Genomic DNA, 14,477 nt, shown 5'->3' with positions numbered 1-14,477 from the left:
TGCTAATTTTGACTACTTTCCTGCGATTGTAGTTCGCATCTTCCGATCTTGTTACCTGATATTTTTAGTTGTCGCGAGAAACTTGAGCATGACATGCTCCATTCCAATTTTTGAAAAATTGCATTTCACCCCAAAATCAAGACAACGTTTTTCTCATGGTCAAACTTCCAAATATGACCGACTGGCACATGAGCTCAAGGCTGGGTCTCAGTATCCCCAGACCACGAGGTCACTTCTAAAAACAGGGCTACCTAAACATTGTAATACTATAGTTTTTCTTTAGTAGAGAAAAATCATCATATCCATTGGAGATGGATCAATCCTTTCCCTCAACTCCTAGCTTCTCCTCATCTGAAATTGAACTTGATGTTTTTAACTCAATTCAGGACATTCATAGGAGTTGAGAGTTGTTTAAAATCAGTCTGCTTCCAGTCTTTTCCCAAGACCCTTCCGAATTCGTGATATTCACCAAATAAACTCTCTCATCAGCACTGCGAAGGGTTGCAACCTCAACTCTCGGCCTTCCTGATTGATGAATTCAGCACAGTAACAATTGTGTCAGCACAATCGTTATTTTCCGGAATGCTCGTGGATCTTCACACTCATTCTTCTAATTTTCTGTAGAGTTGTTTAAGCGTTTTCGTGTGCTTTTCACTATCGATAATTGTTGTTTCGATTTTCGCGGTTTTTCAGTTGCCGCAAAAATAAAAAAGTCATGTATCTTTCTTTTCGAATGAATTTTTAAAAAAGCTTGTCAGCTCAATGTGACCCTTACCAAACCGTTTATTTTGTCAAATCAGACCGTTAATCCTCGAAACTGTTCTTTTGTACAGTTGGACTACTTCCAATAAAATTCGTTTTGAAAAACCATTTTTGGCGGCATCCTGGTCGAATGGCGCACACTCCCCGGACAGCCCCGGTCAATGTCCCCATTGAAGTGCGAGTAATTCATCAAAACGGTATAGTGCCATCGATCAGGAATACAAAAATGCATCAAAAGAAATTTATCCACATTATCTAGACTCACTACGTGCTACAAATGCCTTCTAACATTTCCATTAATCTGCATGTGAGGAAATAACTAGAGATAAAATTTGCTCTCTGTCTTCCAGTGCCAGTTCCCAACTAAAACTTTTTCTCCAAGGGTTGAAAGGTGTTGGGACGCAGGGCAGTCCTGCCAACCAACAAACTATTAGTATCCTACTATGCTTCATCCCTTCGGAAATTTAGTTGTCATTAGTCGTGAATATTAAAATCAAGAAACTCGGTGGCTAGAAGAAACAATGAAATGAATTATCTCTTCAAGAAACTACTCAAGCCTTACAAGTCACCACAAAGTGAACAGTCATCTTAGTTGTTTAAAAACAATCATGCAGGCTGGAATACTTTGAAAAATTCTTCCACTCAAGCCTTTCTAAAAAAAAGTAGCAAGTCTCTCTATAAACACTCTTTGAAATCACTATGCAAGTTATAAATGTAAAAATTTTAAACGCAAAAAAAACTGAGAGTTTTTTTGAGTTCAATTTCAAATTCAAGCTTAATTGGCTTGGTTTTTCATTTGAATTTTTCGCGGACAAAACAATTTTAAGTTTTGTTTTCCTATTCTTTGTTACTCCTTCGTTCATTTTTTTCCTTTAACTTTCGTAGTTTAGAAGTTATAAGACTTCTAAATTCTTCTCATCTTTTTTTTGTGTCTTGTCATTCGGCTATTGTCATGCTCCATCTTCTCCTCCTGTGACATCGACTCTGCAATCTCGGTTTCTATGTCTTGTAACTCATCGGTGGCCATTCTGACGCTGTTGGAGGCAGTCCTTCAACAACTCTGCTCTTCCACCCTTTGTTTGCTACAAACTAGAGGGTCTACACTAGTTTCCCTATTTCTGCAAAAACTTTTGTGGAGGCACAACGTCATATTTCTTTCCAGATCTTACTTCAACTTTTCTTACCTTTCTCTCCCGCCACAATCAATTGTTTTCAACTTCATTTTCACTGCGGTAGTAACTGCTTTCCGATGCGTCGCAAAAGCTCGCCTGAAAGCTGCTGATCCTATGTTAATCCGGTACGAACTGTACACTCTGCTGGGCTGTGACATATGCATTTTGGCATACTCGAACAACCATGCAGTCAAGTTGGCTTTGAACCATGGCATCATTCGTCTTCTGGCCAACTTCTGCTTTACTTCCATCGGAGTGTTCAAGATTTTACACATTGTCTCAAAAAGATCCAACTCTTTTACACAAGCGAGTTCTTCCATCAGTTCTTTGGTCGGTGCTTCCTGTCGATTGTTCTCTTTAACATGAGCTTCCAGCCATCTAATCGCCATCATTATTTCAACTATCACAATTTTTATGGGCTGTGATGAGTCTGGTAAACCCAAGGAGAGCAGCTCTCCAGAGTCCCAGTTCAACACCAGATTACTTCGCCCAGGATATCACCATATTTGTAGCAGAAAATGGCATGGGAACTCATAATGTGTCAACCTGATGCTTCTCCATTTCTATTTTCCTGACGCTTCCAGCAGTGGTTTCAATTCCATCATCACTCGGTGGATTTTGTCACTATCGCCTACTGCATTAAAATCTGTTGCTGTTGATCCTTTCTGTTTGTGTCTTTCAAAATCGCTAAAGTTCCCACAATCATATCCCGGGAACTTCTTTCCAAATATCTGTTCTATTTTGTCCTTGGTTCTTCCTAGAACTGCTGCAAAGGTCTTACAGAGTAACTTGTAAGATTTTCCCGAAATTTTACGCTGTTGGAGGCAGTCCAGTACTTGGACAGTCCATTACTTACACATTTTGGAACTAAAAAAGCTTGATGTACTATCGTCCTTGTGCTTTTCACATCCACTGCAACGAAGTGTACTGGATATCGGGTTTTGCAGATTGGAGCCACCGTCGAGCCTACTAAGTATCGAGCTCCAGATGGTCTGCGATACGTTCCACTCTATCTGATGTTCATCTCCACTTCTATTGCTCTCTCCATTTTCCGATAATTTCTGTTCAGTTTGTAACACTCCCGAAAACACTTCTACACTGATGGCTGTGACCATCTCATGTTTTTTTTCTAGATTCAATAGTGACTCTGAAAAACGAAACATATAGAATCCTGATATTGAGCACACCTGCAGCGGGCTTCAACCTGCGAACCATGTATCTTGGTGCTTTCTCACGTGAGCATACGTCTCAGGCTAAGCCCGGATGTGCACCGCATCCTTCGTGCCTTTGACTTCTGGCCGCAACTCCCAGAGTTTGAGGTTGAACTGGACGTTCAACAGATCTTCACCGCCCATTCAAAATTTGAAGTTGTTTTTGTTGTTGAAATCCATCAATACCCAACCAGGCACTGTCTTCCCGAATCATCGCTGGTCAGTCTTCTAAGTTCTTGTTGCTCTACCCAGTTCAACACTGAGCAGTCTACCACGAATACGAGTTTCACATAAAGGACCGAGTGCCTTTTTGCCTTCACTTGTACACCTGGAAAAACGTGTGCCACTTCCCGTCCGCGTGCCACTGTCACGAATTCTCTCAATTCAAAAATCAAAGCCAATGGATTGATCCGCATCATGAGAGCCAAATCAATTAAAAGAGGCTTGCATTCATAATCTTTCGTTCCTTTTTTTTTGTGACGGGCATAAATTTCCCAGTCAAGCTTATGTTCTGTTGCAGTAGGTATTGAAAGAGAAGGGTCCTCCAGTCATTCATCTCTCTGTAGGAGGCCGTCTCCAGCTGCGCGTCGAGTTCCTACCTCGACCCCTGCAACTGCTTCGCATATCTTAACAGTGAAAACAGGTAACTTAATCGATCCTACGACATTGCGATCAGGTAAGGCCATCTAACCGGAGGTCGGTCCGTTCCTGACTTAAAACGACCGCGGGTCCTTTCACGAAGCACTCATGTTCGAAGGTCACATAAGGTGCCAGCGCCAGGCCAATAGACATTTTCCTAATGTCCTTCACAAAATTGGCTATCGGGTGCTTTGAAGACCTGGGATAGCAAATATCGAGGAAGGCAGGCGTCCATCCACGCCCATCCCAGCGAGGATCGCATTGGATCCCTCGTATTCGGCCCTCGTTGTCAGCACTTCCGCCTGGAACTGATCCAGGGACATCGTGTTTATCTCTTGCATCAGCCTCAAAATCTATCTTCTTTGGCCTCCAGCGCGTCCGCCTGGAACTGATCCAGGGACATTGTGTTTATCTCTTGCATCAGCCGCAACATGGTTCTTCTCTTGCGTCTAGCGTCACCTTCAAGTATTGCTGAATCTCCTTTATCACCACCGGTGCGTGCTCGATTGGATCCTGTCCCAGCATGCACATCCGTGGAGACAAGTAGGGCCAAAGATTACTGTCGGGCTTGCTCCTCAATGCCAGAGCCCTGAGATCTTCTTCAGTTGATGTTGCGCTCTTCTTGATCATGGTTCTTCATCAATTTTTACATAGTCCGCCTGTCTAAACGACAAGTTATTCACCAGTTAGTGTACCAGCTCGTGATTATTGTTCACTACAGGTCTCATTTCCAATAGTCGGCCACAGTTGGACAACTCTAACCCCAGAACTTCATCCAGCACAATCCGGGTCGTGCTGTGATTCTTGAATTCCTAGATTACAATCGATTTGTCTGACCATACCGCAGGGAGCTCTGATCGAAAATTATACTATAGGTTGTGAGCGAATTCTCAGTTCGGTGCTGGTATCACTACGTCAAACTGTCCGTCCGACAGCAAGGTAACCATCGCATACACAAATTGCAAAGGCTCGGGCAATGAGGCGTAGCCAGGGGATAGTGCGAAAATAACCTTGATCAGTTGCCTTCCAAAACACCGTTGCACTGACTTCTCGGCCTTCAACATAGCGGATAGAAGGTTCATTATTGCCTCTCCTTTGACTCCTGTGCTCGGACACGACTGGTCGATAAGACCGTTCAATAGTCCTCAGCTCTGCAGGTGGTCGTTTGATCGTTTGACCTGCGGGTCCATGTTCACCACTCTTTGCTTACTTTACGCCAACCACACCGCTTGTCTCTAGTACATATTGGGAGCTGTGAAGACTTACTTACGGCCAGAAAAAGAGCGGGCGTATATAAACAATCAGAGCTGGCCACTCTCAAAAAATTTTCAAGTTTTTTTTCTAGAGGATTGTACGCCGCGAACAGACTGTCCCCTTTTGGTGAGTCCAGGTGCGTATGTCTCCTCTCATCCCCTTCTACTGAACTTTTCCGGTGGTAGTCCCGTGATTTCTAGCCCGCGTGCTGTCCTGGTGACGGTACACCTTATGATTAGATTGTTTTGAGCTAGGTGGCGGAACTTCCTCTCTCGGCTAGGTGGCGCTCTTTCCTTCGACTGGTGACAGACGTCCGTCAGTGATCTTGTTTTCAGGGGTCCCATCGTTCAATCCCTCAGCAACCGCTCCAGAATTACCAGCCTCAAAGCGGTGGCGCAGCTAAGTTGCCCTTCTTGCGTCAACAGCCAAAACACGCCTGATATTCGGTATAATCCGGATACCGTAGGTGGCGCAGCTAAATTGCCGTTCTTGCGACAACAGCCAAAATACGCCTGATATTCGGTATGAACCGGATACCGTAGGGTCGTGTCCATTGAGCATCTTTATTGCCTCTGCGCGACACGTCAGCGTGTTCATGTTCAGTTTCGTGGCCATATCCGTCTTTTATTGTCCCCACGGACTGGGTTCGGTTCTGTTCCACATCAACGCACTGATTCTGTCATTGTTGATGACAGCTGCTGGGTCTGTCTGTGAGACCCTTGAGCTGCTGGGTCTCCTACAGATTGACTTGCAAGATTCGTAGTTACTTGGGCAGCTGTCTGTTGCTGACCGTTCCTTGTCCCAAACCGGTTTTCCAAGGATCGGCCTCTAGGAGCGGGGACGGTCCCCAATCTCTCTCTGAGCTGCCAGTGGGCTGGCTAGCATTCACTTCTGTCGTTAAAGGTCAGCCAGTTGTTGAAGCATGAATGGTCTTTATCCTGCTGGGAGGGCCACAACTAGTTCAAGGGTAGCCACTGTTGGCAACTCGGCCTCCATTTCCTCTATCTTTGTCTGAAAGGCGTCGTTAATCGACTGCGTACCCTGCTGGGTGTTAAGTGTATCCCATATCTCGTCAAGTCGTGGTGACCCACCGTTCGCAACGCACTCTCAACATCCATTAACTTGAGCTCATTCGGGTTTTCAGCAATCAATCTTGTGACCATCCCATTTCATCGGGTCATGTTCCAATTCATAAAGTCAGCTATCGGTGAGCCACAAGTCTTGGTCTAAATTTTTCTTTAAACTCGTCGAGGAGACAAGCCAGCAGTGGTTCCTACCTCATCTCCAGGGTGACTGAGTTCCTCGGTCGTTCGTCCCTTTCATGAGGGTTAGCGTCTCCACCCTGTTGTCGTTCTCCAACTCCCTAAATTTGATCACTTGAGCCACCAAGGCTCCGCCAAGGAAAATTGCAGTGGTTTGGCCCACCACGAAGATTTCTGCCAGCTCTCTTATCAGGCTATCTCCGATGATCACATGCTGTTTTTCCGTTGGTACGGGCTGGTGGACAGCTGCAGAGTTCCAGCTCATGCCGTTCAGTCAAACCCTTATACGGTCTGCTGCGTTTTGAACAAAGCTCCTCGGAGTACTGAGGTTTTTCAGATATCAATTACGCGTGACATCACTCTGGTCTCACTCAGTACCAAACCGGCCGGTTCTGTGTGATCCATCGTCCTCTCCCTCCTGGCAGGTCACTGGCCTTTGCATTGGGAAGGAACGATTCTACCCAAGCTCCTGTCCCGTGCTCTTTGTAATTCTTGAATCGTTGCCGTGGCCATCTGCTCGAATGTCTCCTGGAACTGACGCGTCAGGTACGAGTCTGATGATTCCGGTATTGTTTTCCTCGCGTTGGCAGGTGAGCTCACTCGTGGTGAAGCTACAGTTTCACTCGGCTTTCAAAGCTTCTGAGGCTTAGCCCTAGCAGTCGTTCCGAGTTCATTTGGGCAAGGACATGCAGCGACAAATTGCTCACTCTCGCGTTGTAAACTTTCTTCAAATGCTTAATCTTCTCCTCTCTGAAAGTGATTAGAGATCGTCGTTTTTTCCCTTCGTCGCATTCTATCGCCTTCTCGTTATATTCGTTGAGCTTCGCGCTCAGCTCTTGCCAGTCTTCGTCTCTGTTCTCGAGAGTTTCTCTGGTCTCTGCCGTCTCGATTTCAATCTCATTCATCTTCACCTTCTTCGACGATGGAGCAGCAGTGGAAGAATACTCAGAACACGAAGGGCCCAGCCCCTCGAGTGATATCGTTAATCCAAAGAGAGGCTGCGCAGAGGAGTTGGGTTGGATTGGCAGAGGCAACTCCCGTAACCTATACTACCTTTGTTCACCCACTTCTGGCTGACAAGCCAGGTCGTGACCAGACATCTCTCCACCTCGCCATCGCACGAGCCTGTTTCTACCCCTATTGGTGGTACCGGAATCGCCAAAGGCCAACATCAGTACAACCTCCGCGAGACGACCCCACGGGCCTCTCTTCCCATAGCCTTCAACAAAGCGACTGTGAACATTGCTAGCGTTGCAGTCTTGTAGGAGCTGGCAAATCTCGTCCAGAGTTGTTCCCAAACTTGCTGAGATAAAATCAATCGCTCATCTTCGTTTTTTGGGTTCTTTTTTTTTATTTCAAATGTCAATAAACAAATGCTTGATCAATCACGATATAAAAGACAAGTCGTAACTCAGGAACTGTTATTCCACTTTGTTTTTATCTCTACGATAAAAGACCATTGGTATCTTTTAAAAACAGTCAATAGAAACTTTTTTCTTTTGATCTACAAGTTAGCACCGAGGTGGATTGTCCACCTCGATCAATGACAATCTAAAGTGATTTAAGGCTGGCACCTATGCATCTGGAATAGTCCAGGTCACAAACCAATATCAAACACAACTAACCAATCCCTACAATCACTACATGATCATAACCATGCACAAGCTCATAATACAACAACATCACAAATCAACATAATTCTGTGTAAATTAACAAAATGGAGCCTAATATTTATTCCATCCTAATGGCTAAGTCCTATTTCCTAAAAGAATATCCTTCTAGAGAAACTCATCATCCTAATTGAGGCCTTAGCATATGCCGAGGTTGTTCTTCCTATGCAAGAAGACTTTCATATCTGTTTCCAATAACTCAGATGCACTAGAGCATATAACTCTCTGGGATTTAGTTTTCCTCTATTTGGGTCGTAAACTGGTAAGGAGAGCGAGGTCACTCCTCTCTCGACCAGGAAATTCCTGAGTCGGTTCAGTGCCAGCACTTAACTCTCGGGATTCACGTGTTGCCTATCGGTGGCCTTGGTCACCAAAAACCACAAGTACTTTCCCGGTATTTGTGATGCAACAGTGGCAGCACCATCATCACGCCTTTGTTTCCATAAAAACTCGATATTCTTGTACTTTCTTTAAAGTCCGCCCCTAGCGCTGTTTTGAAACTTATATCCGCGGTTATTGCTCTGGCCCACGTGAGTTCCGAGAATTTTAAATACAGGCGGTCACAACGATGTCGTTTGAGTAGCGATTTGAAAGCTCAAAATATGACAAAAAATTTTGTCCATAAGCCGGTTTTTTAATGTTTTCTCCCTCCGTTTCCAGTTCTTCTATTTCTCAGGCCAATTTTATTTCTTTCGTCATTAGATTTTTTGTGTGGGTTAGTCCTACCTCCGCTCCCCGGACAAAAATACCCAGAGAAATTACCGTCGATTGCCCAGAATTGAGAAAATTGAGGTTGCATTCGGGAACGCCCAATCGTCCATCTGGAGCGACCCAGCTGGATTCAGTATTACCGTGACTGATGAATTTGATCCTGAGTTGATCGACATCCTGAACTGTCATAACCGTCTCTTTTGGATCCTCGGGCAGATCATGGAGCCAACCGAGCACTAGAAAATTTGTCAACTCATCTTCATGCAGTTTTTCACTTCAGGTTCGAACTCCACTTCTAGTTCTGATCTAGCTGATTCAGCCTGTCTCCCTATCAACAACCAGATCGATGTCCTGATAGACTGTTAGCTCAGCCAGCCCCACTGCTGAATCCGGTTTATTCTCTAGTGTAATTCTGTCTACGACCAACTCATTGCCATAAGGGTTGCGTTTCTTCGTGTCTCTTCTCCTCTTGGTCTGTCCTATTTCCATGGACAAAGGAAGGTCAGCTTCTACTCCTTTGTCGAACTCTGAGTCATTCCAAACTCCTCGGCATAAGGAAGGGTTTCGCCATGGAATTCTATTCGCTCCGTTATTTCTAATCCAAATGTAGATCACAGTCCTTTACCACCTTTTTTTTTATCACGTGGACCCTACTAATTCACTTCAAAAGCTGGATCCACCAGTATTCCGACGAGGCGTTCTGTGATTTGATGTTCTCGTAATGATCAGCGCGTCCGGTGCTCAATCGACGAAAGCGATCACCCTGGTGTACTTCGGTTATCTGAAATGGACCACGCCATTTCTTCAGCAAATTTTTGGTTCACTTTGGGGGACCCAAATGTAGTCTCCCACTGATTATGCTTTGGCCTCAGTGTTCCTTTTATCGAACCTCTTCTTCTGTCTTGTTTGTGCTGATGTGTGTTTGGTCGGCCACAGACCATCGGCTCTTGTTGCTTTCTGGTCACGTCGCGTACGTAGGTTTGCGGCGCCGTCTTTCTCCATTCGTAATCGGGTGAGAAGAACGTTTACGGGAGAGCTTTTTCGCGGCCTGTTAACATCACGTGTGGGCTGATACCCGGGGTGGATTGTTCTGTACTGTTGTACGCACTCATCACTTGCGGCAAGTGCTTTAACCGGTCGTCCTAGTATCGTGAGCAATAAACTCTGAGCTTGAAACCTAGTGTGACATTCTGCCTCTTGACCAGACCATTCCATTGCGGACGGTAAGGGTTGAATAGGCCTGTGCCACCTGCGACCTTTTCATCAACTCCTGTGTGAGGTCACCGACAAACGCCTTGCAGTTCTCGGACTGGAACGTGATTGGACATCCTCGTCTAGCAATCCAAATACTTATCAAAAGATCATAGGTTTCCTCCGCTGATTCTGTCATGCAGGGTAAGGCGTCTGCATAATTTGTGAAACGATCGACCATTACCAGCTCTTGCAAATTTTCTGATGATCTGATTGCTCTCCTTCACTGATACCTGACATTTCTATCGATTGCAGAGGAATTCTCAGCTTCCTGAGTTCCTTCGCTTGTTTACAAGACATACTTGCTAAAATCCACTCTCACAGGCCTTCTTGAAGCCAGGCAATCCAAACCATTTCTCTATCCGGTTGTACACCTTGTTCACGCCTTGATGATTCATCTGGTCGTGTGAACAAAACAAGACTTCAATTGGTAAAGTTGTGGTAAAAGTGTCCAATTGTAATTGTAAAGAACTTATCTTATTCTTCGCGCTTGCAGGCCACAATCCCGTCTTTGTTCAAGTAGAACAAATCCTTTCTCTTAATTTAAATTGTTTCAGGAACTTATAACTATCCTGTTCCAAGTTACCTTTGTCGGGCGCTCCGTTCTCTAACCATCTTTTCAAATTGCTCGTCATTCTACCATTTTTCGATCCCTTGGTAGATCCGACAGTCGGTAAACGGCCTTCAAATTTGTTTTCATTACATTCAGTTGTCTGCTGATTTTTTCCTGAACGTGGGAACTACGAATGACCGTAGCAGGAGGAAGTTGCTTAGTTGGACGTTTCGACACTGCTATCAATTCAAGCTCGTCTGCAGCATGATCGAATACAGTGACCTTTTCATCGGAGGTATATCAAAAAACTGTAATTGAATTTGACGAATGGGAATCTTTTCTCATTCAGTGATTATTTCACTGGTGCAATTTGGTCCAGTTCGTCAAAGAAAAATTCAGGATTGCTCATCAGCGTCAATCAAACTTCTTCTACAGGAAAAATTTTGATGCTGTTTTCCAGACTTAAATAGATTTTTGCGTTTTGTAGCGCTTAAGTCTAGCATAATAAATTAGCTCTATCAAAACGAAGTGCCGTGGCTATAATGGTCTTTTATAACGTTATCTTGTCATCGGTTCGCGTAATTTTCAGTTTATGTCTTTGGCTGCCAAATTTTGTTTCATAACTCAGAGAAGGGCATGTGCTAGTTGTATGATCTCTGCTGACCCTTTTTGTATGCGACTAAACTTTTCAAACCAGTTGGGATGTATTATCAATTTCTCCTTTTAAAACTCAAAAATACCGGTCTTACAATCATAAAACAAAATTATATTACAATTTATTTTAAGTTTTCGTATTAGAAAATTATGGAAAAGGGCTTATCTTATTTCCATAAAATGAAGATTTTTAATAAATGTTCAAAAAAAAACTTACTTGACAGTTTATGAAATTTGTATGATATGCATTTTTCCATTAAAAATACAAAACAGATAAGAAGTTTTTCTCCCTTTTTCTTGTAAATTCTCGTGCTCAAACAACGTTTTTTAAAATATTTTGTGTCTATTGCGAATCCAGGCTAATGTTTTCATTCAGGAAAACCAACTTTTTAATTTTATATGACAAGGTAAAACTCAATCTGTAAAAAATGAGAATATTTTCTCATTCAGTGTTTTTTTCACTGTGGAAACTTGAGAGCCATTTACAAAAAATTCTGTTTTTGTATAGATTTTTGTGTGAAAGTAAAAAACGTTTGTTTAAGTGATTAATGGTCAAATGCAGTTATCTGTGTTCTAGCTGCCAATTAAGGTTTGTTGTGATTGAAACATCTTCGTTTTTGTGTTTTCGGGAAAAAAATTCGAAATGCAACCCTTTGAAAAAGGTTCTTGGTTACAATTTTAGGGAAAAAATGCTTGTCATACACTTTCATGGTTTAAAAAACGGCTTATTCTGTTTTCAGTCAATTTTTGGTGTAAAGTATGGCAAAAAGATTGCTAACTATTTCCAGGGTGCGAAAAAAAAATCTCTTTATAAATGTTCTTGAATGAAAAATGCTCATCGTGCTATTTCATACCTTTTTTGAAAATGTGTGAAACTGCATGGTACGAATTTTGTCAACCCGGGACGTGCTTATGTTGGTTTGTGGACCTTTGATGGTTACTTTTTGCTTCGGTTATTTCTACTAAAACTTAAAAATAGACTTTTTGTTGGTTTTGTTATAGAGTTTTTTCTTCGAGTTGAATGTAGTAACCAAAACTGCAATACAATCAAATCTGTTGATAACTCTCAGCAAAGTTCTGTGAAGTAGTAGCTCATTTCCGCTGCTCGACAAGGATTCTATCTTTTTAGAAAATTTTACAATTACTTGCCATGTTATACCACAAAGTGCTCTATAAGGAAGCACTAACAAAAGTGTTTCAATTCTTCTTTTGTTGCGTTAAAAGGAACTGATTTTGCTCAAAATCGATTCCAAATGCAATGAAGCCACTGATTGTTACGACTTTCGAAGAAAGTGACGGACGGAAAATTTCAGCTCGAGGTGTTTTTTCTCCAGACAAAGTTTGACCTTTGAACTACCACTTTGTGAACTTTTTTATAAATCATTCGAAAGTCGTTGTTGTTTTGAGCTCAAAATTAAAAAGATCTCTTAACTGTGATTATTTTCTGTACCATTTTCGGTATAAGAGTTTAAAAACGCCATTTTCTCGTCGTAAATTTACGGGGATTCATTTTTTTCGTAAAGTTATGGCAGTTTGAAGATTCCAAGAAAAATCTCAAAAATATAACTTTTTCTTTCTATAACTAAAAAAATCGAAAACTACTCCATAGACCTTAAGAGGCAGTCGAAATATTCACTGCTTCGCTCTCATAAGAGCAGTACTGTTTCCTTTTTTAATTTAACTTAATATCTATAACAAGTCACAATGAAGGCACAAATGAAAAAAAATCAAATGTTGGGTTACTTCATAAACTAAAATAGCACTTGGAACAATCAAGGAAAATTTTTCTAGTTGCTCATAAATTTTTCAGATTAAACTAGCTTTTTTCAGGATTTTTTCTTGCTATCTTGAAGACAAAACTGCTCCGAGCTAAAAATAAAAAGAACTAAAAATTTATTTCCTAAAATTTGCATCAAACTGAAATGAAGTCATCAATTTGGTCTTTTAAATAAGTTAATAGACTCAAAAAAATACATTACGTGGCCAAAATGTGAGCTAGATAGACGCACAACTTGGTATCTGTAGGTCACTGGAATCCAGAGACAAGTATTAAGACAAGATCCAAATTGTAAGTGGATTCCAGTTACATATGTTTCGTGGGTTCCTCATACAAATAGCTGTAACGTAAATTATGTCGGCAGATTAGTTTTGTCGCCGAATCTGCAACCAGCGATTAAAGATATTTGTTTCAGTTTCCCCAAAGGTAAGCGTAATCCGCAAACGTAAGTGGATTGTAAAAATTTATCCGGATTCCGCCTACAGTTGCGGAATCCAATGCAGTTAATTTTACTATAACAATCTTACACATAAAAAATTATTTGTTCGTTGATTCCACAATTTGTTTCAGATTCCGCCAGTTTTGTTGTGGATTCCGCAAAATTTGCTCTGATATGTGAACAGTTTTTTTGTTCTAATCTTAAGGCGAGCAGTTTGCTTCTATTAAAAACTAAAAAAATATATGAAATAGAATCAAAACTTTTTAGCACATTTTTCACCAATTTAAATGGAAAAAATCTTTTTTTATCGGATCTCAAGTTAAGTCGGAACAAATAGGGCTTCGCTCTGACACAAACAGTCTTTCTTGCTTTTGTACATATTCTAATACTTCTGTCAGCTCGCCTTCAAAAAATGAGACAACGTCTTTTCACATTGAGCTACATCTCAAATTCAACTTCAACTGAAAATAAGAACACAAAAAAGAGCGATGATGACGCGTTAGCTGTTCGCATCTTGGTTGTGAATGAAATGGTATAAAATGGTAAGAACGTATTAGTACGGATTTCACGTATTGCAAAGGAAGCCTTTTCGCATGGTTTTCTAGTTCCTACCAATTCCCATTTCCCATCGCGCTTTTCCATGACTTGCTGCGCTAAAGGAAAGCGTTATTATATTGAACGTGTTCCGTATTGACCATGTAGATCTCTTATTTTCTTACCACCGATTGACCAAATCTTTTAAAGCATGCTAAATTACTTCAGCTGAATAAATTTTCGCTAAATCGTTTTTCTTTTCACGCATTTTGATCCAAAAAATTATAGAAGCGTCTCTTGATTAAAACTTCACAGGTTTTGAGCAACGCGCTCTGGTTAGGCGTTGTTCGCTCAGTAGTTGTGATAGATTCGGAATCGTCGACAAGTTATTTTAAATAGCAAATACCTCAAGCAAAGCCTGTCCTTGCTTTTCAAAATTGGAATCATTAAATTTTGTCGGGGCTATTTGGGTTTGTCTGGTTGCAAAGCCAGAGGTAAAACAAAACCTGAAAGAATATATAGCCCAAAACTGACCGGGGAAAATTCTTGCGTTAGTTTTCCTGAAATTTTATAAGTTGTAAGAACCTA

This window comes from Symsagittifera roscoffensis, chromosome 8 (assembly GCF_963678635.1).
Source record: "Symsagittifera roscoffensis chromosome 8, txSymRosc1.1, whole genome shotgun sequence".
In the NCBI taxonomy this organism is placed as follows: Eukaryota; Metazoa; Xenacoelomorpha; order Acoela; family Convolutidae; genus Symsagittifera; species Symsagittifera roscoffensis.
The sequence above is the reverse complement of the archived record's forward strand: the minus strand, read 5'-3'. Positions refer to the sequence as shown.